Source organism: Pelophylax lessonae (genome assembly GCF_965119305.1).
Source record: "Pelophylax lessonae genome assembly, chromosome: 3".
Lineage (NCBI taxonomy): Eukaryota > Metazoa > Chordata > Amphibia > Anura > Ranidae > Pelophylax > Pelophylax lessonae.
This window is the reverse complement of record NC_138770.1, coordinates 533,532,078-533,559,458: the sequence shown is the minus strand read 5'-3', so window position 1 is coordinate 533,559,458 and position 27,381 is coordinate 533,532,078. Positions and strand designations below refer to the sequence as shown.

At 44.1% G+C, this 27,381-nt stretch overlaps 1 protein-coding gene across 1 annotated transcript in view; it reads left to right on the top strand.

The window, feature by feature from the left end:
* SNX9 (sorting nexin 9) overlaps positions 1-27,381 on the top strand; it is a 250,147-nt gene that overhangs the window by 61,593 nt on the left and 161,173 nt on the right. The gene's annotated exons all lie outside the window — the stretch shown is intronic.

The window sequence follows — 27,381 nt, the reverse complement described above, 5'->3', positions numbered from 1 at the left end:
ATGCTCTGAAATAGCCTTACTCATTTTCAAATCAAACTGTTAATTCTTTTGATTTCCTGTTTGTAAGACCGGTGGCTGCTATTCCTCCTATCCCCCCAGCCATTTGTCTTGGCACATCCCTTTTTTAGTTCTTTCTCCTGGAAGCAGTGATGGAATTAAGCTCCACTTGCTGTTGTGGGTGGACCTGTACACTCAGACACATCCAACATGTACAGGCTTGATGTACCCGCCCACATTTACTACAATTCCCTGTGGCTGATGGGAACTGTAGTTTCTTTTACTGCAGAGAGGAGAGGATATGATATAATCCCTGCTGTCAATTCGACTTTTCTCCTCAATGGTGAGGATTTTCAAAATGTTATTAACTGTTTAGTGTTTTGTGTAACGGGGGTGTACTAAAGGGTGATTCTGTGGTGAAGCAGTGGCTTCTTTGGATCGGTCTAATATGCCCCCTACTGAGTCAAATCCAGAGGTCCGGCTCTGCAGCTGCTGAAGGGGATATGCCCTTTTTATGAAGGCCATTGCTGTTTTATAAAGAAATTAAACCGTAAAGTACTGAACACATTTTGTATTGATGCACCCGGAATGTATTTATCTGATTTAAAAGTATAGTTTAATTGGGCTTTAAAGTGAACCTGTGCTTTGCCCATGCAAGTAAAAGCGATAGGTTCACTTTTATACCTCTCTCTTCAGTGTCATATACTCACCATCACTTTGTTTAGCTGCTGGGAGCAACAAAAGGCCCCTTTGTAAGCTACAAGTTGTTCAGTTCAGAAGGCTATGGACTCTTCATGTGACAACTTTGGCACCTGGAGCAAGTTAAAAGCTCCTTCATACCTTCAAGTACTAGATATTTCTCTTTTGTTCATTGACAGACACATCTCCTGTCATTCATGACCATTGGGTTATGCTGCCCCCTATAGGAGTAGGGCACTAGGCAGAAAACATTTCTGGCTACACCCATGGGCAGTCCCAGGGGGTATACTCCCTCTTCCTGCTATAGTCACTCAGTTTTTTTTTTTGCCCAGTCAGAAGTAAGGACCTAGTTCCTTGCTGGGTACTTGGCAAAATTTTTTCGATAGGAAATCTTTTCCTCCTGGATTTTTCGGGTAAGATCTACAATCTAAATTTAAAATACAAGTACAGCGCCAATCATGTGTATAAGGACAAGACACTATGAAGTAAGAGTCCAACAAATACACAAATAGTGATCCTCAATTGAAAGATGAAAAAGTCCAGCCACCCAAGAGTCGATTAAATGGAAGACATCATCACCACGTGCAACAGATTATAATAGGTGTCTGCTTACCGGAACCTCCAGACCCCCTGTTAAGGCGGGTCAAATAGGCAGATGGTAAAAAAGATCCGAGGAGGGGGTCCTCTATATTACGGAAGCCGATCCTGAGATGGTCACTCCAAAGAGGGCACACTTCCAGTATCCAAATAAACCAGTGCAATAAGTGGGAATGATGGCATACCGGAACCTCCAGACCCCCTGTTAAGGCGGGTCAAATAGGCAGATGGTAAAAAAGATCCGGGGAGGGGGTCCTCTATATTACGGAAGCCGATCCTGAGATGGTCACTCCAAAGAGGGCACACTTCCAGTATCCAAATAAACCAGTGCAATAAGTGGGAATGATGGCATACCTCAAAATCAAAAGGGAGACTCCAATGGCATAGTAAACTTCACATCTTTATTCCTAAAAAGTAGAAATGGCAACTCACATTCTGGACAATTCAATGCGCATAAGGTGGAAACCAGGATGAGCGTGAAGACAAGCGGACGTGCCTGACGTTTCGTCCTACCTAGGACATTCTCAAAGGCAGTGTCCGCTTCCATCCACACGCTTTTTATAGTGACAGGCCTTGAATACGATCGTTCCCTGGGGTCCCGGAAGTCCGGAGCCACCGGAAGTACGTCCGCCGGAAGTGATGTCATCGGCGGAGATACCTCGCTTCCGGTTTACGATCCCACTGCAAGAGAGCTTGCATTTCACCGCTGCTCAATGCCAGGGACCCAGGAAGTGAACTCCCCTCCAAAGGTCGCCCAATCGAAAACATTCAATTCAGGCAAAACCCACATCCGGCGGACTGGTATCTCCATGGCACCCATCAACAACCGGGACACCAACAGGAAGAAACACAGTGATTGCATAAAAAAGGGGAAAACAAAGTTAACCCATTACAGGCCGTTCTAACTAAGTAATCCATAAACAATTAGTTCATAATTATATTCACATAGAAAGTATATACACCATTGGGGGAAACGGAAAAAAAACAAAACGGGACATATATGATACAACAAAATTATATCACACACAATTATACCATAGTTATATCACACGAATAAATATAATATATATAAAAAATTGTGTTGCCACAATCACATATTGCTGAAAGGTACACTAAACCTAAACAGTACATTAATTCATTAAATAGTAAAAGTGTTTGTTAAAAAGAGTTAATAAATGAATATTCAAATGTATTAAAATTTAAAACTAAATCATCCAATAATAGATTAAAGGGTTAAAAAAGGCTAAAAAGCTAAAAAGGGGAGGAAATAACCCTTAATCAACAAAGGGGTAGACTGGCATGCATTACTGTCACCCGTTATTGATAAAACAGTTGACATCCCAGTCTACATTCAAGCCATGCGGCGTATAGCATTTCATGTTAAAGATCTACAATCAACTGCCGAACTGGGCTGGATACTCTAGATCCAGTTGTCAGCCCAGCCTGGCCATCGAGCACGTGCAGGCCTCAGCTCCGCGCTAGTTTCGCCGCGACTTAGCCACACTGGACAGGAGCTGGCCCTGCGAGTTATACGTCTCGTGAGGACGCATACTACCCGACCTCTGCCTGAATCTCAGCGTTCCTCCTGGCCGATAGTCCCCCCATTTCAATGGAGAGGAGGATCTGTCTGGAGACGTGCTCACCCTGTTCCTCGTATGGTGAGTAGCTGTCCCCCACTCTACCCCTGGAGGGTTTTCGGGTGGGCATGGGCCCCCTCCTTGGGACAATCGGACCCCCGGGTTCCCTCCTTCTCGCAGGCACCCCCCCTTATCCTGCCCCTCCTCCACATATGCTGGGGATGTATTTTTTTGGGGTGATCTTGCCACTTTCTCTGGGTGCTAATGGTGATGGGGGCCGGGGGGTTAGGTAGCCGGCGACTAGACGATCGATTGAGCGGGGGGGGGTTGTACCTGGTGGGGGCTCCTGCCAGGGCCCCCTTCCTACCTGGATCTGTCCTGAGGCCTGATCCCCCTATTCTTGGTCCCTGTATGCCTCATTCGGCCGCTATTTTGTTTTAGCCTGTGTGTTTTTATACAGTTTCATATGCGGTCCCTGCAAAGGGAGATTCTGACCAAATGGGACAAGACTCCCCAGTCTCTGGACGATCAGATCTGGCTGAGTCGTGGGACAAAGGAGTCTCTGATATGGCGGCTTCACCTTCCGGCGCTTTGGCTGGGAAAAGCCTTCCTCCCCTTGTATTGGACAGTGGTCACCACAGATGCCAGCCTGTCTGGCTGGGGAGGCATCCTTGGCAAGCATTCTGCTCAGGGCATCTGGATAATTGGACGGATCGTCTTCAGGGTTGTCCAATTCGCATTCAGTCTGACAATGCCACGGCCGTGGCTTATGTCAATCACCAAAGGGGCACAAGAAGTGCCCTGGCAGCTCTGGAGGTAGCCAGCATTCTAAGGTGGGCAGAACGATTAGTTCCAGCCCTCTCCTCTCGGGTGGGGAAAAATTGGCAGATTGATTACCTTAGTCAATAGACATTGGACCAACGGGAGTGGTCCCCTTCATCCAGAGGTGTTTCAGCAGCTGGGGCACCTCAGAGGTGGATCTGTTGGCATCTCAGCTCAACAGAAAGGTGCAGAGGTTTGTGGCTCGGGCCAAGGGATCCTCTGGCAGATGCCACAGACACCCTTGTGGCCCCAGGGGTCAGTATCGTCTAATCTGCGTCTTTGCTCCTCTCAAGCTTCTGCCCAGACTCCTATGCAGGATCGAGGCAGAAGGGATTCCGATCATCTTAGTGACACCGGGCTGGCCTCGCCGGGCCTAGTACACCGATCTAGTGTGGCTGGTTGCCAATGTTCCTTTGAAGCTTCCTCGCAGGGAGGATCTGCTGTCCCAAGGACCGATCCTCCATCCTGTTTTACAGTCGCTGGCTTTGACGGCTTGGCTGTTAAATGCCAGGTGCTAGAGTATAGAGGTTTGTCTGAGTCGGTGATTCCTACGTTGTTTAATGCTAGGAAATCTACCTCTAGGAAATACTACCATCATATGTGGAAGACGTATATTGCGTGGTGTGTGTCTCTTGGGGTCCATCCTAACTCCTTCTCGGTGGCTCGGATCTTATTCTTCCTTCAACCGAGGGTTGAACAGAAATTGGCCTTGAGTACCATCAAGGGCCAGGTATCAGCCTTGGCGGTCTTTTTCCAGTGACCTTTGGCCACACACTCCCTGGTGCGTACCCTTTTCTACAGGGTGTACAACATTTGGTTCCTCCAGTGTGGGCTCCGTTGCCGCCTTGGGATCTTAATTTGGTGCTTTTAGTCTCCAGAAACCTCCCTTTGAAAATATTTGGGAGATTACCCTGCTTACGCTGTCTCAGAAGGTGGCCTTTTTGCTGACTATTACCTCTGCCCGCAGGGTGTCCGAACTGGCGGCGTTATCCTGTTGTTCACCTTATAGGGTGATTCACAAGGATAAGGTTGTGCTTCGCCCTTGTCCGTCATTCCTTCCTAAGGTGGTCTCTATCTTTCATTTGAATGAAGACATTGTGTTGCCTTCCCTGTGTCCCAGGCCTAAACATCCGAAGGAAATTATATTTAGCAGGCTGTGTTAGTGAGCTGATCCTGCATCAGAAAAAAATATTTAAATGATTGTGCTGCTGCTTAAAAACGAACAATATACCAAAAAAGTGAAAAATAATCCCACCTAGCAGAAAAGCGCACACAATATATGTGAACAAAATAAACAAACCATTAAATCAATATATGTGTTCAAATAATCACTGAAAATCCAATCCCAAAATTAATTAGTGGACAATGAATCAAGTAAAAAAAATCACTGAAAAAATTCCAGTGAAACACACATAAATAAATCAATGTATAACTAAAAGTCCAATAGTAGGAGAATAGTGATATGTGATGATCCAGTGAGATTCCAGTGTAAGCTGAACAGAAACACACCAACAAAGTGTCCGCCACCTTTGTGCTCCACTCCCCTCAGCTAGAACACTCGCCCCCACTTTTTGCCCTCCACTCTCATGGCTAGGGCTGATCACGCTTTGGAATATGCACCACTGGACAGGATATAGGAAATAATGGATCCTTGGTAATTCTCAAGATGCCGCTCCCAGATATACCATAAAAGAAAGAGGAGAGCCAACTAGTGCAATGTTGTATGAACTAGTTTATTCCATTCAAAATCCACTAATATGCACGTACATGTGATATAAATATGCAAAGCATGTCATAATTAAGAGTGGGGATCAGGGTGCTCACTTGCTCCGGACGCGTGATGTACCAGCGTTCGGGTCCAGGACTCTCCGGTGAGACACAGCCACTCACCCGATCAATCACTAGGCACGTTGTATGGCCACGTCCCTGACGTTTCGTCACTTACTGACTTTTTCAAAGGAAAATGCCTTGCATGTGGTCCGGGCAATTAGGGTGTACCTGGCAGCTATGGAGTCTTTCAGGAAGTCATACTCTCTATTGTGCTCACGGATGGACCTCGCAAAGGGTTGTCCGCTTCCTCTGCGACCATTTAAAGATGGATCAGACAGACGGTGGTTCAGGCCTATTCCATCAGGGGCCAGGTTCCTCTTTTCCCTGTTAAGGCGCACTCTACGAGGGCGCTTAGTGCCTCCTGGGCCCTTGGCCCGTCATCAGGCGTCAGTGATGCAGGTTGTCAAGGCGGCCACCTGGTCGTCGGTGCACACTTTTACAAATTTTTATAAAGTGGATGTGTTGGCATCTGCGGATGCTTCCTTTGGCCTCAAGGTTTTGCAGGCTGCTGTTTAAGAGGACCTGATCCTCTTTCCTACCCCTCATGTATGACACTGCTTTGGGACGTCACAGTGGTCAAGAATGACAGGAGCTGTGTCCAACAATGAACGAAAAATGAATGGGAGAAAATGGGATTTTTGACTTACCGTAAATTCTATTTATCTGATGTTCATTGACGGACACAGCACCCACCCCTCTGTGGAGTTAGGATTCTCCTGACACTTCCTCTAACAAAACTGAGTGACTATAGCAGGAAGAGGGAGTATACCCCCTGGGGCTGCCCATGGGTGAAACCAAAAGTTTTGTCTGTCTAGTGTCCTACTCCTGTAGGGGGCAGCAAAACCCAATGGTCAAGAATGACAGGAGCTGTGTCCATCAATGAACATCAGAGAAATGGATTTTACAGTAAGTCAAAAATCCAATTTTTCTTTATTCCTAGCAACTAAACAGAGTTGTGGGGGAGCGATGGAAAATTAATATGTGATGCTGGGGAGGAGGCCATTCTGTTTGTTTGCCCTACATAGGGGAAGCATAGTTTTGCTTTATGCATTTGGCCTTTAGCAAAAAGCTAATGGGATGCATAATTACTTTTTTCATTTATATAAAGCTGCTTACTGTAATCTATTCTCTTAAGACATTTTACATTGTAGGTTTATTGTGGTGGAGGACTTCATTTAGAACACAATTTGTAAATTGTCTTACTTCTTTGATGTGTTTTGTGGTAAGGATTATTAATAATATAGGCGCATGTAGGACCAGCTTATAATGCATTGGTTAAAAAAAATAACAATGTTAATAACTATGTCTGGTTACATTTTTTTTTTTTTTTTTTTTTACTCGTTTACTCTTCTATATGCAAATATCAAAACTGATAATGGTACAATTCTAGTGAAGCCTAATTACTTAAGTGAGTGCATTTCATTTAAGCAAATAGTGAAATGACAGTAGCTTTAGAAATACACAAATCAAACCTATAGATGGTGCTTACACCAAGTCACACCTAGAGATGGTGCCCAAAGTCAAACCTTGTTTTGGTGCCCATACCAAGTCACGCTTAGAGATGGTGCCCACACCAAGTCACACTTAGAGATGGTGCCCACACCAAGTCACACTTAGAGATGGTGCCCACACCAAGTCACACTTAGAGATGGTGCCCACACCAAGTCACACTTAGAGATGGTGCCCACACCAAGTCACACTTAGAGATGGTGCCCACACCAAGTCACACTTAGAGATGGTGCCCACACCAAGTCACACTTAGAGATGGTGCCCACACCAAGTCACACTTAGAGATGGTGCCCACACCAAGTCACACTTAGAGATGGTGCCCACACCAAGTCACACTTAGAGATGGTGCCCACGCCAAGTCACACTTAGAGATGGTGCCCACGCCAAGTCACACTTAGAGATGGTGCCCACGCCAAGTCACACTTAGAGATGGTGCCCACACCAAGTCACACCTGGAGATGGTGTCCACACCAGGTCACACCTGGAGATGGTGTCCACACCAGGTCAAACCTAGAGAAGGTGCCCACACTAGGTCAAACCTAGAGAAGGTGCCCACACTAGGTCAAACCTAGAGAAGGTGCCCACACCTGGTCAAACCTAGAGAAGGTGCCCACACCTGGTCAAACCTAGAGAAGGTGCCCACACCTGGTCAAACCTAGAGAAGGTGCCCACACCTGGTCAAACCTAGAGAAGGTGCCCACACCTGGTCAAACCTAGAGAAGGTGCCCACACCTGGTCAAACATAGAGAAGGTGCCCACACTTGGTCAAACATAGAGAAGGTGCCCACACCAAGTCAAACCTAGAGATGGTGCCCACACCCAGTCAAACCTAGAGATGGTGCCCACACCAAGTCAAACCTAGAGATGGTGCCCACACCAAGTCAAACCTACAGATGGTGCCCACACCAGGTCAAACCTACAGATGGTGCCCACACCAAGTGAAACCTACAGATAGTGCCCACACCAAGTCCAGCCTAGAGATGGTTCCCACCAATTACTTGGAAGTAAATTAAACTCCGTAAAAAAAAAGTACACAGTTATGAGTCAATGTATGATTGCTGTCCAGGTGTTCTCTAGTTTGTTTTATGTGCTTCATCTTTTTATGCTTACCATTATTTTAATGGTTAGTATTCTTTGCAGCTCATACTGCAAGCATTACATATACATATCCTCTCGCCCTAAGTTTGGACCTTTAAACATAGGGGTTGTTTCCTTAAATAAAAGCAGTACTAAATACTGTGAATATTGGTTCTAATAAGCAGGGAACAGCTGTTGTGGTAGGAACTGGCATGTAATCTTTGCTTTTGTATATCCTACTACTAACCAAATAAATTAGCAGCATCTGAAAATCTAAGTAACATAACCATTGATCCAGTGGTTATAGAGTCACTGTTCCCTATGTGAGAGAACAAAACCGGTACCCAAGCTGAGACAGGAGCATACCTATCTTACTTTGAAGCTCTTAACAGTGAGAAAAACTTGCCACAGTAGAACACTATTTTAGAACTATGTGTAACCATTGCAAGTAACTGAAGTTGTCCCTCATTGTTCACATATCTCCAAAAGACAGTAAGCCAATTGAGATACAAACTGGTTGTCTGAGAAACCAATGAGCTCCAGTAATGAGATTTAAAAATTGTAATGACTCTTCACATAGAAAATAATGCAAACATGATATCCTTAATGTAGCTTGTTGTGTCTCTCTTGCTTCCTACATCCCCTGTGGAAAAGGAAAGAAGAACACAGCCTAACCTTACTAACAAGCATAACTAGGCAACCAAATAATACATAAGACTTTAAATCCAACTTATATTGTAACATTAATCCCCTGAAATAGACGGGTAATTCATATAACAAATCAATGTCTGTGATTGCCCCTTCTAGCCAGAAGGTAGGTCTAAGGCAGCCTTTTTCAACCAGGGTGCTGTGGCACCCTGGTGTGCCTACTGGTTCTTCAGGAGTGCCTTGGCAAAATGGAAACAAATTGCCACAGGTTTTTACTTTGTAGAATTACAACTCTGGGCAGTGTGCGAGTGAAGCCACTGGCACCCTGACAACCATGGGCACTGTGCAGAGTTAAGCCACTGGCACCCTGATAACCCTGGGCACTGTGCGGAGTTAAGCCACTGGCACCCTGACAACCCTGGGCACTGTGCGGAGTTAAGCCACTGGCACCCTGACAACCATGGGCACTGTGCGGAGTTAAGCCACTAGCACCCTGAAAACCCTGGGCACTGTGCGAAGTTAAGCAACTGGCACCCTATAACCCTGGGCACTAGGGCTGAACGATAGTCGATGTGATATCGACTATTGTTCTGCAGGCACAGGCGATATTCATATCGCCGAAGCCACGATATTCAGGCATTAGGCAGAGCGGGGAGAAGTCGGGACTCGGGGGGAGGAGGAGGACTTACAGTGACTGCGTCCGTCCCACACTTCCCTCCCAGCTCTGCCTCTAGTATCCAGCCGACCATTACTCCGCCCATTGTCTCTCCTGGCTGCATCGGGGGCGGGATCAGGCTGTAATGTTTTTCAATGGAGAGACAATGGGCGGAGCAGGGCGGAGTAATGGTCGGCTGTTGACTAAGAGGGAGGGCTGAAGTACAGGGCGGATTGCATGGAGGCGGAACAGTTTTCGCAGCAGGAGAGGGGGGAGACGTCCGGAGCATGGCGGAGGAGCACTGCGGGACAAAGGCTGCTACCGACAGCCCGCTTCCTCTACACTCTGGCTCCGACAGAAGGCTCGGGCAGGAGAAGTTCTAGGAGTGTGGTGGATCCCCTGGCAGAAAGCTGAGCTCTGCTAACTGATCCCTCCTCCGGAGACTGTCTGGAGAAATATCGCGATATATATCGTTAAAAACGAAATATCGCAATATACTTTTTTCCCCAATATCGTGCAGCCCTACTGGGCACTGTGCGGGTCAAGCCACTGGCACCCTGACAACCAGTGACATCATAAGGAGAATGACGGGTGCTTGCACAGCATCCCTATTTACTCCTCCTCATGCCTTCTCCATCAGCAGTGGGATCACATTAGAAAATAGAAGAGAAACTGAGGGAGAAGAGAAACCCTAGAATACTAGTCTGTACCAGTTTGCAATAGCGGAGGAATAAATCACTTCTAATGTTGAATGGCCCATGTGTATGGATGTTGCTGTGTTATGTAAAACTATTAGTTTAGGGTTTTTTTTACATTTTAGTATAAGGTGCCTCGAGATTGTGCAGAATTGTTAAGGGTGCCACATCTGAAAAAAGGTTGAGAAACACTGGTCTAAGGGCTTGTTCACACTTGACTAAATTTCTAACGCTTAACCACTTCCGGACCGCCCGCCGTGTATTTACGTCGCTTCTTTGACGTTAAAGAGGTGTTTCAGCTGTGGAAAAAAAAATTTAAACTCAGCAGCTACAAATACTGTAGCTGCTGACTTTTATTATATAGACACTTACCTGTCCAGGGAGCCCAAGATGTCAGCACCCCAGCCAATTTTCGGATCGGCTGCCTCTGCCATTCACTCTAAGGGAAACCGGCAATGACACCTTTCGGCTTCATAGCCGATTCCTTGCTGCACATGCACATTTTCATTGGCTCTGTAGCGGGGGAAGGAGAATGGGGATGAAACATCCGAGGAACAGCGCAGCGGCACTGTCTCCCGGAAGTGGGGAAGGGTACCTGTCAAAAACAGGTCCCCCCCCCCCCAGAAAGGTGCCAAATGTGGCATCGGAGGGGGGGGGGGAGGAGATGAGCGTAAGTTCCACTTTTGGGTGGAACTCCACTTTAAATACTGGAATTGCCATTACCCAGGTATTTTCTTACACGGCCAGCAGTCCACTTTAACATAAAAGTGGTCACAGCGACGGATTCGCCACAGGATCAATTTTATGGGTGGCGGGAGAGGTGCCCACCCTCCTCCGGCCGCTTTCAGGTAATTTTCCCTGCTTACCGTAGCCGTCAGTAGCGGGGAAAATTATCCGATCCCCCGTGCGGATGGGCAGGAAGTCGAGGGCAAGATAGCCCACACTCAACTCTAAGGCGTGCAAAGTCTTATAGTTTCTTTTCGTTAGAATGCAGCAACAGTAGGCAAGCCTGTCCCCTGCAAGCATTCTACAGAGATGGACACTTGCTCTTTGTATGGAAACAGTGATCTCTCTGTAGAGGTCTGAAACATCCTCTGATGAGGGAGAGCTAGAACTCTCCAATCAGCAGAGGGTGCGTTTAGACCTCTGCAGCGAGACTACTGTCTGCCCACACAGAGCAAGGATCCATCACATACAGCATGCTGACAGGGGACAAGCCTTTCTACTCAGACTGTGGCTGCTTTCTAAAGAAAACTGTAAGATTTTGCACACCTTTATTATGATGTTACAGCTGTACTCTGTGTTCAGTAGCTTTCTTTTTAGTAAGAAAAAGGTTGCACTGGGCTTTACGGTTAGATGAATAGGTGTGGTTCAGTGCTAGCTAATTACCCCCCAACCCATGGTAACACCCAAAAATTGGGTTTTGGCTTGGGGTGGAGCTACAACGAGCTTTGACAGAACTAAATATTATTCTGTTTGAAAACCACTGCACGCATTTTTTTGGGACCAAGTGCTATGCCCACTGGGTCCCCTAGGGCAGTGGTCCTCAACCGTGGCCTACAGGGCCCACTAACAGGCCAGGTTTTCAAGATAACTGAAATACATCCCAGGTGATATCATTTGCTGCTCAGTGATTGCAGTACTCTAGTCTGCATCTCCCCAAGGTAATACTGAAAATCTGGCCTGTTAGTGGGCCCTGAGGACTGGAGTTGAGGACCACTGCCCTAGGGGAATCAACACAAATTTGACCATTTTGGTGGTTCTTCTTTGACAATTTTGCTGGTATTTGAAATATGTGACATCAGGGGGCAAATTCTGGGTTGAGTGAACTACCATTTAACCTGCTGTTAGCTTCCAAGTTGCTATCTCATTTTGAAAATAATTGTGTCATGGTTAAGGTTGCTCCCGCTGTGTTGCAAGTTCAACATCTATTTGGAAGTTTGACTTTGGTGTGGTTCAATTTCCAGTAAACCGTACACAAGGAGTATCTTGACTAGGAAGCTGGGACGAAAACAGGATTTCTGCATCTCCCACAGGCTTTCAGGAAAGGTGTTATCATGTAGCAATCTGGACAGCAATGAGTTCTTTGACATTTCACTTGGCTTTTGGCAGGAAACAAAGCCCATATCCATGACTATCTCCTTTCTGGATATTTCTGCATTCTCGACTGCTAGTGTTCTGATCATTCACACAAGCTCCTGCCAATAAGAGGTGGTAAGGGATAATCCACATTTATCCTTTTCGTGATGGAAGAGTCTCTTATTATGCTAAGTCATTTTTTATTTCTTTTTAAGTCCCGCGGAGGTGCAAAAACCTAGAATGAAAAAAACCTGTAAATGTACAGAAAACTTTTATTTGACCACACACTGAAAAGTGCACTTAGGTGTGTGCTTTTAGTCCACCCCCCTGAGGGGTAGGACCTCTACCCTGATCCCTAGGGGCGCGAGGCTCCTGATCGGGACAAAGGTTTTCCATGGTCTGCCTAGCCAGAAGGCCTGGCAGACCCCGTTCTTCTGGGCCAGCTGAAGCTGACCCCGAATACTTGGTCGAGGGACTCTTCCAAAGAGAATACCCCCCGGGGGGGGGGGGGTGGAAGAGGGAACTTAAGGGCCACACATCCTCCCCCCTAGATGTCAGGGCAAGCCTGAGGACTTACACCATTCATCCATGAGAAAAACACACACAAAAGTGAAAGAGTGACAGTGGTAGGTAGAAAATAAATAGAAAATAAAAAAGTGGCCATGCCAAATGTGCAGTCATTACTGAAGTTTAAAGTAATGTAAAAAATGTTTACTTTAAAGAGCAACTGCTGTCTGCTTACATAATTTTTAATAAAAACATATTTGCCATTCTGAAGGTTCCCTTCAACCACTTTGCATATTATTTTATATGTATAGTGTGATTCTTTACTTGCCAAATATGATGAAGAATTTAACTGTAGACAGCTGAAGCTGCTGCCTTTTCACTTCCTGGATACAAACCCACTCACACACTCACACCACTGCTTGCCTGTACATGATAAATACTCATGGATCTCTGCAGTCTCCTGTTTTCTTTGCACTCATCCAGCCCCCTGCAGCTCTCCTTGGCTCTCCTAAGACTCATCCCTCTTCCATTGCTGGCAAACTCTCACAAGAGTGAGAGAGAGAGCTGTGCATGATGTCATTAGCATAGGCTAATTACCAGACGAAAAAGAGGAAGTGGGCTGTATAAGGTATTTACTGGCAGAAAAAAAAAAGTTTTACTATCCAAAGTTAAAACAACAAGAGCAGGAAATTTAACAGATGAAAAGATGAAAAAATGGCTGAAGGTCCGCTTTAGCTCCATCATTTTAAAGTGTTTGCACACAATGGTGCCATAATTTTTGGCAGAGCAGTCCCTTCTCTGCCAGGAAGTAGCAATCAAGGTAACCACCTGTTTGAAACACAGAATCCGTAGGTGCTTTAGCCAGTTAAAACACATTGAGCAAAAATCTTTCCATCCAAGGATCACATCAAATCTCTTTTTTGTATGTTGGCTATCATAATGCTCATTTTTGAGCCCCATGCTGGGTGCCAAAATGTAACACCAAGAAAATAGCTCTGTGTCCAGCATGCATTACGAATGTGCTTATATGCTGTCCAGTCCAGAAGCACAATGTAGGCAACAACAGTGCTTTACTAGCAGTGGATCCTCTGAAATCCCTAGAAGTTGTGCCATTGCTACATAAAAACTAACTTACAGCAATGGGGAAACATACTGTATATGTAGAGAATAACTGACTACGTATGATAATTGCAGTTGATGTTTATTGGCTTTGTTCCATGTGACCTGGCTCTAAGGGCCCTTTCACACGGGCAGACCATTGGGGTCTACCTGTCAGTTTTTTAGGCGGATCCGATCAGACACCCCTTTGCCCTCTATGGAACGGCGGATGTAAACGGACATCCAAATCTATCCTGAAAAAAAGAGTGATGCTAAGCACCCTGCTCCTGCGCTCAAAACCAGGTCCTCAGGCTGTTTCAATCTAGGAACCCACACTTGGCATCCCGTATGGCTACGCCTTGCTGCCCTCTACGACCGGGGTGGTCAAAAACACTGTAAAACAAACACAAAGAAAGGACGCACCAGCCTAGCGCATTATCCTCAGCAGGCTTTTTAATAACAGAAGTTAAAAAAAACTAACTACTCACAAACATGCGTGGTTAATCAGCATATCAATTCCAAAGTACAGCATCAAATGAAAAAGTCCAATGTCTCATGTAGACGGAGGGCTGACGCGTTTCGAGGCCTTGCCTCTTCCTCAGAGCCCCAAATCTATCCTATCTGCCAAAAACAGGCAGATGGGGATCCGTTCCCTATCCATCTAGTGGATCGAGTGACAGTCCTACATAAACGGAAAGGCGGTCCGTTTACATCTGGTTGCCTCTAAAGGAAAGCGGGTTGTCATTCGCCTGCTCTGCGCTAGATTGGAGGGAGAGGAGAGAGTGCAGCTCAGCCCAGCCTGCTAAAGGGATGAAATAGAACAGAGAGATTCTCCAGCTCCAGGCAGCACAACACAGTCACCACTTACTTTCTTCCATCATTGGACCTCGTTTTTATACGGGGATACGTGTGGGGCGTTTTGCAGGACTGCGGGGATTACCACCACAGCTCGTGGGGGAGGCACATGTGATGCCCTGCGTCCACAGGACTGCACATTGCCAATGACAGTCACCTTATGCCCATCGATCCCATTGAGTCCAAGATACTATTCTTGAGAGATGATCTGATTGGAGAACCACAGCTAATGATATCAGTGCCCAGGGCCCCTGCCATACAGGAGTGAACCCCATTATTAAATACACGCTGGTAACCCCTGTAGGGGTACATAGCTCTGGTAAGGGCGGGCTGTATTGAGAGGGGAGCACAAGATTCCTCAACTGCACATCCACTCCGGATCACCTCAAGAAATCACTCGATTGTTTGTATCTATTTTGCAAAATCTTCAATAAAAAATATTATTTAAAAAAAAAAGAAATCACTCGATTCAAGTCTTTGGACTTTTGCACTGAATACTAATATATGGACTTTTAATCATTACCCCTAGTCACCTACTAATTTACCTATATATATTACTATCTCGTTTCTGTGTTTTTTGGATAACCCACCAACCAGCAGAGATGCATAATAACTAAGTAGAACTACTTCACTACTGTACTTAAGTACCGAAAGGCGGTATCTGTACTTTCCTAGAGTAGAATTTTTTCTCCTACTTCCACTTTTACTTCACTACATTTTTTCAATGATTTCAATACTTCTACTCCGATATTTTTTTTTTTGTGCTGCATAGTTACTCGTTACTATTATAAAAATTACCACTGCCAGAACAGTAGATGGCAGGTTTCATGAAGCTCAAAACATGTGTATTATCAGCGCATACGAAAATAAATGCTACTGTATGAATAAATAAAAGCTGCATTTGAAATAATAAAAAACAATATGATGTTCAAACTTTTGACTTCTTTCTTTAACCCCTTCCGTACTGCGTCATGTAAAATGACGTCGGCACAAATCCTTTCTCGATCCGGGCGGACGTCATATGACGGCGCCCGGATCTCCCCGCTATTGCGCGCCCCCGGGGGCGCGCAGCGCGGCGATCGGGGGTGAGGCTCGTCCCTCGGACTGAGCCCAACCCCGATCAAGGTAAACAGCCAATGAAATTGGCTGTTTACCACGTGATCGGCTGTGTCAATCACAGCCGATCACATGAGCGGCTCCAGCGCGAGCCGCTCGTTCCTTCCTTAATGCGCGCCCCCAGGGGCGCGCAGCGCGGCGATCGGGGACGAGGCTCGTCCCTCGGACAGAGCCCATCCCCGATCTAGGTAAAGAGCCAATGAAATTGGCTCTTTACCACGTGACCGGCTGTGTCCAATCACAGCCGGTCACAAATGTCATCAGAGAACACGGTAACTAGCTGTCACCGTGTTCTCCTCCTCACACACTGATCCTGTGTGAGGAAGAGAGTGTGGTAACAGCTAGTTACCAAATACAGTGCACCCCAATCACACTGATTGCCCCCCCCCCCCAATAAAGAGCACCTGTCACTAGCCCATCAAAGTACCCGAGTACCTGTCACCAGGCCATCAGGTACTCTGATGACAGGTACTCGGGTACTCTGATGACAGGTACTCGGGTACTCTGATGACAGGTACTCGGGTACTCTGATGACAGGTACTCGGGTACTCTGATGACAGGTACTTTGATGGGCTGGTGACAGGTACTCTGATGGGCTGGTGACAGGTACTCGGGTACTCTGATGATGGGTACTCGGGTACTCTGATGATGGGTACTCGGGTACTCTGATGACAGGTACTCGGGTACTCTGATGACAGGTACTCGGGTACGCTGATGACGGGTACTCGGGTACTCTGATGACGGGTACTCGGGTACTCTGATGACAGGTACTCGGGTACTCTGATGACAGGTACTCGGGTACGCTGATGACGGGTACTCGGGTACTCTGATGACAGGTACTCGGGTACGCTGATGACGGGTACTCGGGTACTCTGATGACGGGTACTCGGGTACTCTGATGACAGGTACTCGGGTACTCTGATGACAGGTACTCTGATGGGCTGGTGACAGGTACTCTGGTACTTTGAGTACCCGTCACCGGAGTACCCGAGTACCCGTCATCGGAGTACCCGAGTACCTGTCACCTACCCATCAGAGTACCCAAGTACCTGTCACCTACCCAACAGAGTACCCGAGTACTTGCCACCTGCTCATCATTACCCATCACTACTCATCAGTACTCATCAGTACCCATCAGTACCTATCACCTATTAGTATCAGTACTGATCATCCGTACCCATCATCAGTACAGTATCAGTATCACCTATCAGTATCAGTACTACTCATCAGTACCTATCACCTGCCTGTCACCTGCCCATAAGAGTACCCGAGTACCTGTCACCTGCCTATCGGAGTACTCGAGTACCTGCCACTTGCTCATCAGTACCAGAGTACCTGTCACCTGCCCAGCAAAGTACCCGAGTACCTGTCACCCTTCATACAGCCACCATGTCCAAGTCCAAAAAGGTTTATATACGTCGTTCGTTTAAACCTAAATACCGGTGTTATGGCAGCAGATAGCTGCCATAACCCTGGTATTTTTTTAAACGGTGGACGGTTAGCTTTCCGATAAGGGTGGTCCCAGCGGCGGATTCGCCGCGGGATCACCCTTCCGGGGTGGCGGAAGAGGTGCCCCCCCCCCCTCCCGCTGCATTCTGGTCCTTTTCCCCGCTTACCGGACCCGCCGGCAGCGGGGAAAACGATCCGGTCCCAGATCCTCACAGACAGGATGTCGAGTGAGGGCAAGCTTGCCCTCACTCGACTCTATGGTCTTGGAGGACCGGAGCTACGGCAAACGTCGTTGCCTAGCAACCAGTTTAAAGGTCCCTTTTTTTTTCATTTTATTTAATTTTTTTTTTATTTTTTTTTTTATTTTTTCTATCTTTTAGTGTACTTGTGAGATCTGAGGACTTTTTGACCCCAGATCTCACAAAAAAGAGGTCCTGTCGTGCCTTTTTCTATTACAAGTAATGTTTACATTTCTTGTAATAGAAATAAAAATGATCAATTTTTTTTTTTTAAAAAAAAACAGTGTAAAAATAAAAAATAATAAATAAAATAAATAGTAAAAAAAAAAAAAAAAAAAAATTAAAGCGCCCTGTCCCCGCGAGCTCGCGCGCAGAAGCGAACGCATACGGAAACCCCGCCCACATATGTAAACAGTGTTCAAACTACACATGTGAGGTATCGTCGCGATCGTTAGAGCAAGAGCAATAATTTGAGACCTAGACCTCCTCTGTAACTCTAAGATAGCAACCTGTAGAAATTTTTAAAATGTCGCCTATGGGGATTTTTAAGTACCAAAGTTTGTCACCATTCTGTGAGCGTGCGCAATTTTGAAGCATGACATGTTGGGTATCTATTTACTCGGCGTAACATTATCTTTCACATTATGGAAAACAATTGGGCTAACTTTACTGGTTTCTTATTTTTTAATTAAAAAAAGTGATTTTTTTCCCAAAAAATTGCGTTTGGAAGACCGCTGCGCAAATACGGTGTGATAAAAAATATTGCAATAATCTCCATTTTATTCTCTAGGGTCTCTGCTAAAAAAAATATACATAATGTTTTGGGGTTCTAAGTAGTTTTCTAGCAAAAACAACTGATTTTAGCTTGTAAACACCAAATGTCAAAAATAGGCCTAGGCAAGTGGCTAGGATGCATGATGATGCTCCTTGGATGTTTAGGCCCCTCTATATGGCTAGGCTGTGAAAAAGTCTCACACATGTGGTATTGCCATACTCAGGAGGAGTGGCAGAATGTATTTTGGGGTGTCATTTTTGCTATGTACATGCTATGTGTTAGGAATATTCTATAAATTTACAACTTTGTGTAAAAAAAAAAAAAGTTTTTATTTTTTTCCCACATTTTCCAAAAACTTGTGGAAAAAAACGACATGTTCAAAGGACCCATAATGCCTCATAGAATATACGTTGGAGTGTTTGCTTTCCAAAATGGGGTCATTTTGTGGACTTTTCCATTGTATTGGTGCTCTAGGGCCTTGAAAAGTGTGATAGGTAGTAAGAAAGTTTTATGTGTATTTATGCTCCTAAAACGCCTTATGGTGCTACTTTGACGTGGAGTCTCTTTTTGTGGCCAAGTCTCACACATGTGGTATCACCATACTCAGAAGGAGTAGCAGAATTAATTTTGGGGTGTCATTTTTGCTGTGTACATGCTATGTGTTAGAAATAGCTTATAAATTGACAACGTTTTGGGAAAAAAAAAGAAAAAAAAATGTTTTCTTCATTTTCCCAAGAATTGTGGGAAAAAATTATAACTTCAAAAAACTCACCATGCCTCTTACTAAATACCTTGGACTGTCTACTTTACAAAAAGGGGTCATTTGGGGGGTATTTGTACTGTCCTGACATTTCAGGGCCTCAAGAAAGGATATAGGCCATCAGTACATCTGGTGTGATCAATTTTCAGTAATTGGTACCATAGCTTCTAGACTCAATAACTTTCACACAGACTAAATAATATACACTAATTTGGGTTAATTTTACCAGAGATATGTAGCAGTATAAATTTTGGCCCAAATGTATGAAGAAAAATTATTTTTTTGCAAAATTTTATAATAGAAACTAAAAAAAAGTGTTTTTTTTTGCAAAATTTTTGCTCTTATTTTGCTTATATCACGAAAAAAAAAAAACCCCAGTTGTGATCAAATACCACCAAAAGAAAGCTCTATTTGTGTGAAAAAAATGATAAAAATTTTGTTTGGTTACAGTGTAGCATGACTGAGCAATTGTCATTCAAAGTGTGAGAGTGCTGAAAGCTGAAAATTGGTCTGGGCAGGAAGGGGGTCTAACTGCTCTGTATGGAAGCGGTTAATAACTACATAACACAGTACTTGTACTTTTACTTTCAGTACTTGAGTAGCAATTTTTTTTTTCAAAACTACTGGTACTTTTACTTTCAGTACTTGAGTAGCAAAATTTTTAAAAAAACTACTTGCAATACTTAAGTACAAAAATGTTGAATACTTTAGTACTTCTACTCAAGTCACTTTTTGATCGAGCACTTATACTTTTACTCAAGTATGAATTTCGAGTACTTTATACAACTCTGCCAACCAGTGCACACAGTGGGCCCACATCCACACTAGTCACCTAAATACCATATTTGGTATTGTTGCACGTTATTTAGCAATTTCATTTCTCCAAATCTATTTACTCACCCACTACCCTTGTATTTTATTCCACCTTATCATAAATAGATTCTCTATTGTTCTTATTAATTTATATATTTATATATCCAGATTTTATTTCAGCAAAGATAAACACACGCACTTTTTTTTAACTATTCTGTATGCTGCAGTTTATCAGAATACCATTTATTAGTGATGGACCTTCTCCCTGATAAGGAAGTCAACTTTTCCTGTTTAACGAACAGTGAAAGGTTGTACTAAGGGCAAACTAAACAGTGTGATTGTGGGCAGCCAGTGTTTCTTCCTTTTGATTTCTTTTCTTTGGTTTCCGTTTGTCAGTTTTGCACATGTTTTAGCGTGTTCATATACTTTTAGAACACGGAGGATGATTTATAAAAGTTAGAGGAAAGGGAAGTGTTTCCGCTGCCCTTTGGATTATCAGATGAACCCAGGCCAGGCGATGGACATTCAACTATTTACATATTTTTTCAATACACTACAGATATTTTTGCATAGTACAGCTTTCTGTAAACTGAATTAAGATTTTCTAAATTTAAATTTTAAGGGTCTGTGTTGATGAGCTTTGGGCTTGTGTTGAGTTTCAGATTGACACACTGAGATGCTTCTGAGATCATTCAGTATGCATTGGACACCACTGCCTCTGTTGATGAAATCTGCCCATCGTGAGCTGCAGTGTCTTGGAGGGGGAGCATGTGAGACACAAACAGAGGAGGATTTTGGTTCAGTTCTGGAAGTTAAAGAAAGATATCTGTTTACTTTGTGAGGCTTGAGAATCACATGGTAACTGGATTTGGGACTTGTTTGAACTATCATACAGGAAGCTTGCTTTAACCACTTGCCGCAAAATCACGTACCTGTACATCATCTTGCTTCAAGTGGTTGTACTGACCCCCGTACTGTTTTTTAGAGCCGACGGGCAGCTTTCTTGTGATAATAACCGATGCGGCTAAGCAGCCACTCGGCTGTTATTACAAGCAGCACTGCCTTCTGCTGCTTTGCCCTGGCTCTCCCGTCCCACCGGGATACCAGAGCGACCAGCCGGCACGTCTCCGGGCTGGCCGGAGACCCGAACAAAGCCGAAATCGGCTTTGATCGGGTCACTGATGTAGTAACCTGGAAGCGACGTCACAACGTCACTTCTGGTTTACTGGAGTCTTAAAGGCGCTAATTTTAAGTTTGAAAATATTCCAAAAATGCCAATCTTGGCGTTTTGAATACTTTCAAGTGCAGAGGAGGGATTTGGGGTCTTATAGACCCCAGATCCATCCATAAAGACAAAAAGTCACATACCTTGTGACAGCAAATAAAGGACAGTGTAAAAATAAAAAGTAAAATAAATAAGAAAAAGAAAGTTTAAAGCGCCCCATCCCTACGTGCTTGTGCAATGCTTCATATATATGCAATGTTTCATATTACAACACTGGAAGTGATCCCGTTATAACTGCAAATGCCCTGGCACGGGCTACTTAAGATCGACATTTGCTTACATCAGTTAGATAGTTGGTATAGATATCCAAATACTACAGTTTTTGCAATAAATATCAGTCCAATTAAATGGTTTCGAGCAGCTAGCACAAAGTCTTATTGGTGAAGGATGGTAAAATCAGATAAACAGCAGCGCTCAAAAATGTATTCCAAACATTCCACCAGTGACGTAAGGCATGAAAAGCAGGAGAAGGAAATGATTGATCCACCACCAAGAGGGAGAAACACGCTGTCTCTTACCAGATTCCAATGACTACCAGGTTGAGCAGCAGTAAAAGTAAGCTCTTGTAAAATCACTTGGTCAGTGAATCCAGATTCCTTAGCAGCATGAAGACAGACTCCAAAAACGTATAGATGAGGAAATAAAAAGCAATCATTGCGCAGATATCTCTAAAATTGATTTATTAAACATGTAGAAACTACACACTGGGTACTCACACTCTCTCCATATGAATAAGCATGTAAACCCAAAAGGTGGTGGTGTAGATCCATTTCAAACCAAAGATATGGCCGACCTCCAGTGGTATGCAGTACCAGCGTCACGTGGCTAAGCTCCTCCCGACACGTTTCGTCATAGGTGACACCATCAGGATGTCACCTATGACGAAAAGCGTTGGGAAGAGCCTAGCCACGTGACGCTGGTACTGCATACTATGCCTCTATGCTGAGTGGATCAAATGGGAGTGGTTTCATAATTATCTATCAGCTGTGGTAGCTGCAGGGATCTGATGAGGAAAGCTGCTGGGCCTGCATCCCTTTAGATGTGTTCCTATTGGGAGTATCTCACCAAAAATGACATTTTTGTTGCAGGGAATGCCATAAATCTGACTTGTATATTAGGCAGACTTCTGGTAAAATTGGTGAGCCAATCACAACAGCAGGAAATGAGGTTTCTGGGGTGGGGTCAGTACACATTCTGTGTACAGAACAGTCCCAGGTAGCCATATTGCATTGCATTTTCAGAAAATGAAAACAGCTGCAGATTGAAAAGTAAGAGCCCATTCACACTGCCACGACTTGTCAGCCTGACAAGTCGCAGTCGGTCGCGGTCCATTGAGTAGTACAGGACCCGTTCTAATAGGAGCGACACAAGTCACTCCGACTTAGAAATAGGGTCCTGTACTACTTTGGGGCGACCTTGGAGCGACTTGCATAGACTTCCATTATGTGAAGTCCCTGCAAGTCGCGCCGAATTCGCGGTGCATAGCGGTGCAGGCAACTTCACAGGTCGCCCCCCAAAGTCATGTCGTCTCAGTGTGAACTGGCTCTAAAGGTAATGTTTAATAACATTCAATTAAAATATGATTTGTTTTACAATTGTATACGCTATATTGTTTTTTCTTTATTTGCTGATTTTTTCCCCCACGAAAGTGGAGTTACCTTTTAAGCAGTGAGGTAGTCTAACATTTCAGTCTCATGTATAGTGGGTTTAAAAATAAGTTGAGCACTAATCACTTTAGTCTTTTTACCTTCATTTGCTAAACTCAATTCTAGGAGAGAGGGTTTAGGGGTGCAGGATACCCCCAAAAAAAGCACAAAAATATTCAGGTATTTTGTACCCGTATTAGGTCCTTTAAGAGATTTCTCTTGGTGTTAGTTGCTGGCCTTGTGTAAGCAGCCAGAAAGATCTCTAAAAGTGTAAGAACAGTCACAGTCTTAAAGTAGCTCCTTGTGAATGTACAATAAGTATACTGTATATGTAAAGCGCTGTGTAAATTGGCGGCACTATGTAATTGCATGAATATCTATTTTAGTGCTGGTTCACACATATGCGATGTGAGATATTTGCAGCGCACTGCTGTGCAAATCCCTTGCGATGTCTGTGCAATGCAAATTCAGCCATACAGATTGTAGGGCTGAATTCGTATCGCATTCGATCCAAAATCGCGCTGGACTCTTTTTTTTTTTTTTTTTTTTTTTTTTTTAGTCCGAACCAGAATTGGATCGCATTGGTGTTCACACCTATGCAATCCCATTCCTGTCCGAACTGACAGTTCGCCTTGCGATATACAAACTAATCTGGGGGTGTTGTTAACTTTGTATTGACACTCCCAACAGTTCACATATGGCAGTGTAAAGTGCCTGCGAGTTGGTTGCGATGCGGGAACCCGCAGTGGATTCGCAGGGTTCCCGCATCGCACCAATGTGAACCGGCACTAAAAAGGTAAATAGTAGCGCTGCAGGAATAAAATATATTATCTCTTTGTGACTAGTATATAAACAAAAATAAATACATAGAATGACAGCAAATATCACCCAGTTATACAAAGTGAAATAAAGTCCAAATCAAAAAAGTCCATATATTGCATTAGGCACAAATGTGTTCAACTACTTGATCTGTAATAATCAGATGATGTTTCTTTAAATTCTCCACACCACACCATGTTAAAAAATGTGCCACCACTCCCCCTTTGGGTATAAACTCGCTAAAAGTAAATTCTACACTTTCTTATGTTTGGCACAGTTGGCATTGTACCCCCTCAAGGTTGTAGGAAAACACCATGATCTCCAGACACTAAAAATGAGTCACAGATTGCTCATGTACAGGAGGAAAAAAAAGAAAGCTCCAATAGTGCAATGACGTTTTACATAAATGTATTAAAATAAACCTTCAAACCTTGCACTCACACATATCAAAGTTTAATAAAGCATGTCGTAGATAGCCGTTATGAACTGGCATATCCCGGTCGAGGTGGACACAGCGTGTAATTACTAGTATCTCACCTGACGGATGTACTCTGCCAAAACATCACTTCTGGTACTGCGTGTTGCGTCACTTCCAGTTGCTGTACAGCCCCGTTCCGACGCATTTCGTCATCACGACTTTGTCCAGCGCTATATAAGAACCTGTAATAATAAAGTGCAACTACACTGCAACTGAACACCACAAACCAAAAACACTATTTCATTCATTTTTAACCACTTTAAGACCGGAAGATTTTCCTGCTTAATGACCAGGCCCTATTTTGCGATTCGGCACTGCGTTATTTTAACGGACAATTGTGCAGTCGTGCGGCGCTGTACCCAAACGAAATTGACGTACTTTTTTTTTCCCACAACTATAGCTTTCTTTTGGTGGTATTTGATCAACTGTACGATTTTTATTTTTTGCACTATAAACAAAAAATTGAGACAATTTAAAAAATGTATATATATTTTTCACATTTTGCTATATAACATTCCCAAAAATAAAAAAGTAAAAATTTAAATTTTTTAACATTTTAGGCCAAATTGTTTTCTACTACATATTTTTGGTAAAAAAAAAATCGCAATAAGCGTATTTTGATTGGTTTGTGCAAAAGTTATCGCGTCTACAATCTAGGGGAAAGATTTATGTCATTTTTATTGTTTTTTTTTTTTACTAGTAATGGCGGCGATCTGCGATTTTTCGCTGGACTGCGACATTGGGGCGGACAGAACTGGCATTTTTGACACTTTTGTGGGTACCAGGGACTTTACTACAGTCATCAGCGCTATGAATATGCACTGTTACTGTAATAATGACACTGGCAAGGAAGGGGTTAATACTTTTGGTGATCAAGGGGTTAAATGTAAGCCTAGGGGAGTGATTCTAACTGTGGGGGGTTGGACTTTTGAAATGATCATAGAGACATGCGATGGTCTCTGTGATCATTGCAGGGAGAAGGACAGACGGCTGTGTTTACATCAGCCGTCCATCCTTCTCTGTCAGCGGGGAGAGATCGCCGGTGTCAGGCGGCAATCGGAGCCGCCTGACGCACGCACTGGCTGAGGATTGGGGGCGGCAGCGTCCTGCTGGTGGTGCGCACTCGCCCCCTAGTGGCCTCCCAGGCAGATGACGCCTATTAACGTGATTTTGCCTGGGACGTAAATAGGCAGTGCGCCGACAGGAAGTGGTTAATATTCAAAGTAGACTCACCCATCTATCCTTGTCTCCACGCTTTATTTTGCTGAAAAATCACTTTGAAAAACATCCCCCCATTTCTGGCCTTGGCCATCTTGTGATCGAGTGTTGGTGACAGCTTTTTTCACAACAATAGAAGATTTTCCACCTATCCCCACTGAGTTTCTTGTTTCTTCATTATATGAACTTTACATCTATTTAGCACTGCACCATTTTATATCATTGTTTTTTATTGTAGATTTACAATATTGTGTCAGCTGCTTTCTCTTTTTTTTTTAAAAAAAGTTTAGTGTTTTATTCGCCAAGCGCAGCTATTTTATTATTATTCATCTTGAGTTAGGGCAAATGAACCATGTAGCATTTACGTCTTGGAATCCATCTACCCTTAGCTCAAGCATGTAGGCAGGAGGGTGTGCTTAGCTGAGGAAACCCATTCTCCTGCTCTGAACACTCCTGGGATGTATGACATTATTTGTCTAGGCATTAGAAAGTAACTGAAGAAATGTAAAAAAAAAAAAAAGAAAAAAAGTTTAAAACAAGTAAAGTATCAACTCATCTCCCAGGGAAATCCTTGATCCCTTAAAAGAGGTGGTAGTAGTAGTATTAGTAGTGGAAGTAGTAGTAGTTGTTTACTGCAGCAGCACCCAAGGCTTAAAGTCACATCAAAAATCGCATCTAAATCACAAACAATTCACACTAAATAATCACACCTGAAATCGCATAGTGCAACCAGGCCTAAATATTTATCATCCTCCAAACCCCAACACTCTCCTCTGGGATTGGTTGGGTCAGATTCATATTCAGGACCCTATGCCTCCTGCTCTGATTACTGGAACCTGCTTTACAGTAACAGACAGAAGCAATCAACTCACTGAGCTTAGAGAAGAGCTGCAGAGCCTAGAAAAAGGTAAACAAATGCAAAGGGCTGCTGAGCTCCGGGAAGAGCTGCAGAGCCTAGAAAAGGTAAACAAATGCAAAGGGCTGCTGAGCTCAGGGAAGAGCTGCAGAGCCTAGAAAAGGTAAACAAATGCAAAGGGCTGCTGAGCTCAGGGAAGAGCTGCAGAGCCTAGAAAAAGGTAAACAAATGCAAAGGGCTGCTGAGCTCCGGGAAGAGCTGCAGAGCCTAGAAAAAGGTAAACAAATGCAAAGGGCTGCTGAGCTCAGGGAAGAGCTGCAGAGCCTAGAAAAGGTAAACAAATGCAAAGGGCTGCTGAGCTCAGGGAAGAGCTGCAGAGCCTAGAAAAAGGTAAACAAATGTAAAGGGCTGGTTTCAGCCTAGCAGCAACACCAATTTCAGCAAGCGACACAGTAGAATAGAGTAGGGTTCCTTCATGTGGTGTGATCCTTTTCTCAAACAAAGACAAATACGGGACACCAATTTAGAGGTTTTGGGGGGGGGGGGGATAATTTTAAAGCAGTGAATGTAACATTCACTAAACATTCACTACAGGAAAGTCAATCAGTTTAAAAGACATGTGCTAAAAAGATACACCTTCTCTGAATGTAATATTCACTGCTTTATAAATGTGGCATTAAAGTGTTACAGTAAAATCAGTCCATATATGCAGTAAAGCATGCTTGTTATAAGCACTGTGTAACCTAAGGGGTTAATCCTGCGCATTGTGTAAAAAAGCTGTTTGATCCTGTCTCTGATCCTTCCCTTCTTCCACTGTCCCCAAACCATCTCCTGATAGAACAAAGCCTGGGGGACAAGCTGCACATTTTTTTTTTCTTGGGAGAGTGCATGTTATCAGCACAGGTCCAATCGGCACTGTCCAGACAGAGGGTCAGGGGCCCTGCATCCTCATAGGACAGTCATGGGAGAAGCTTTACCCAGACACTGATAGAAGTCACAAGACTGCTCTAACTGCTGTTGAGAAAAGATATTTAGTAGTTTATATTTACTAAAACTATTGCATTTCCATGTTCTGTGTACTGTGGGAGACCGGATATAGTAAACGCAGGGTCCTGGGTTTAGTAACACTTTAAGCATTTAAACTTTTTTGCAATTTTTTTTTTACTTTTTTTAATCTGTGCCATGTGTGGGGAAATTAGCGATGAGTAGTGATTTTCCTAACCGATCGTCTGAGTGTGTTAAAAATCTCGCCAGTGAAACATTAGAGGGGAAATATGAGTCA